The 2708-nt window shown below is 37.4% G+C and overlaps 1 pseudogene; it reads left to right on the forward strand.

Moving 5' to 3' along the window:
* LOC108548208 (peptidyl-prolyl cis-trans isomerase CWC27 homolog) overlaps positions 1 to 2708 on the forward strand; it is a 7429-nt pseudogene that overhangs the window by 3624 nt on the left and 1097 nt on the right.

Genomic DNA, 2708 nt, shown 5'->3' on the forward strand with positions numbered 1-2708 from the left:
CCGAATGTGTCAGTGGCTGTGAAGTAGTGCTGCGCAACTGACTTTCTTGGCTTCTTTCTCCGAAATTAGGCTTTTGGATTCCGATTTTTCCAGCTAACAGTGTAGAGTGAATTCTTCCTTAAAAGGATTGGATATTTCTTTTTGGATTCAGGGGTGCGTTTTCAAAAAATAGTGCGGAATGTGTCTGTGGCTGTGAGATCTTGCTGCGCAATTTACTTTGTTCGCTTCTGCTTTCGAAATAAGGCGATTGGATTAGGTTTGTTCAGTATAGCAGCATAGAGTAGGTTAAAAACAATATTCTTTTGAAGTAAACAGGCAAGAGCAACAGGAGAAATATATTAGACTCATGTAATATCACCAGCATGGTGTCACTAGATGCCAAGAATTATATTTTATAGCAGGAAAGAATTGAAGCAGCAATACAAGTATGTTACGATATTTCTATTACATTCTAGGCAGACTATCCATATAATATACAGGGCAAAAATCTTAGATTGTCGAGCAAAGACTCAGAAGATTCAGATGGCTGATGTGGACAAAAAAGAATGAATTTAATTTCAGTGATTGCAACTTATAACAAGAAGATATGGGGAATACAGTGAGATTGAAAGGTATGTTGTATTCCTGATCTAAATGAATATTAATATCAGTGGTCAAAGACAATGATAATCGCTAATGTCTTAAGTTTCAGAGTGATGGAGCTGAGGTATATAACGAAAAGAGACAGATTCGAGTGAAAGCAGTGAGAAGAGGAAATGCACATTATGTTGAATTAAGAAACAGGAAGGGGGTAGCATATATATCAACTGAGAAGGATGTGTGGCATGAACATACTGACATAAGGATCATTGAAGAGATGGAGAATGAACACATGGTAATAGTTATAAAATGAAAGAAAGTAACGGAAAAGCAAGTGTCTGTGAAATCGTTCTGCATAGTATACTTTTTTCGCCTATATTTATGAAATTAGGCTCTTCGGTTAGATTTTTTCGGTATAACAGCGTAGAGTGAATTCTTCCTTAACGGGATTGGATATTTTTGTTACGTTTCGAGCGTGCGTTTTCGATAAATAGTGCGGAATGTGTCAGTGGCAGTGAAATCGTGCTGCGCAATTGACTGTTTTCCCTTCTATCTTCGAAAATAGGCTTTTTGATTAGGTTTGTCCTATACATTAGGGTAGATTGGAATTTTCTCTAATGGGATTGGATATTTTTATTCGGTTTCGAGCGTGCGTTTTCAATAAATAGTGCCGAATGTGTCAGTGGCTGTGAAATCGTGCTGCGCAATTGACTGTTTTCCCTTCTATCTTCGAAAATAGGCTTTTTGATTAGGTTTGTTCTATATATTAGGGTAGATTGGAATTTTCTCTAATGGGATTGGATATTTTTTTTCGGTTTCGAGAGTGCGTTTTCGATAAATAGTGCCGAATGTGTCAGCGACTGTGAAATCGTGCAGCGCAATTGACTTTTTCTCCACTATCTTCGAAATTAGGCTTTTTGATAAGGTTTGTTCTAGATATTAGGGTAGATTGGAATTTTCTCTAATGGGATTGGATATTTTTTTTCGGTTTCGAACGTGCGTTTTCGATAAATAGTGCTGAATGTGACAGTGACTGTGAAATCGTGTTGCGCAATTGACTTTTTTCTCTCCTATCTTCGTAATTAGGCGTTTTGATTAGGTTTGTTCTAGATATTAGGGTAGATTGGAATTTTCTCTAATGGGATTGGATATCTTTTTTCGGTTTCGAGAGTGCGTTTTCGATAAATAGTGCCGAATGTGTCAGTGGCTGTGAAATCGTGCTGCGCAATTGACTCTTTTCTCTTCTATCTTCGAAATTAGGCGTCTTGAGTAGGTTTGTTCTATATATTAGGGTACATTGGAATTTTCTCTAATGGGATTGGATATTTTTTTTCGGTTTCGAATGTGCGTTTTCGATAAATAGTGCCGAATGTGTCAGTGGCTGTGAAGTAGTGCTGCGCAACTGACTTTCTTGGCTTCTTTCTCCGAAATTAGGCTTTTTGATTCGGTTTGTTTTATATATCCGCGTAGAGGGAATTCTTCCTTAACGGGATTGGATATTTTTTTTCGGTTTCGAGAGAGCGTTTTCATGAAATAGTGCCGAATGTGTCAGTGGCTGGGAAGTAGTGCTGCGCAACTGACTTTCTTGGCTTCTTTCTCCGAAATTAGGCTTTTGGATTCCGATTTTTCCAGCTAGCAGTGTAGAGTGAATTCTTCCTTAAAAGGATTGGATATTTCTTTTTGGATTCAGGGGTGCGTTTTCAAAAAATAGTGCGGAATGTGTCTGTGGCTGTGAGATCTTGCTGCGCAATTTACTTTGTTCGCTTCTGCTTTCGAAATAAGGCGATTGGATTAGGTTTGTTCAGTATAGCAGCATAGAGTAGGTTAAAAACAATATTCTTTTGAAGTAAACAGGCAAGAGCAACAGGAGAAATATATTAGACTCATGTAATATCACCAGCATGGTGTCACTAGATGCCAAGAATTATATTTTATAGCAGGAAAGAATTGAAGCAGCAATACAAGTATGTTACGATATTTCTATTACATTCTAGGCAGACTATCCATATAATATACAGGGCAAAAATCTTTGATTGTCGAGCAAAGACTCAGAAGATTCAGATGGCTGATGTGGACAAAAAAGAATGAATTTAATTTCAGTGATGGCAACTTATAACAAGAAGATATGG

This window comes from Eufriesea mexicana, unplaced genomic scaffold (assembly GCF_001483705.2).
Source record: "Eufriesea mexicana isolate 0111107269 unplaced genomic scaffold, ASM148370v2 scaffold1451, whole genome shotgun sequence".
Taxonomy (NCBI): domain Eukaryota; kingdom Metazoa; phylum Arthropoda; class Insecta; order Hymenoptera; family Apidae; genus Eufriesea; species Eufriesea mexicana.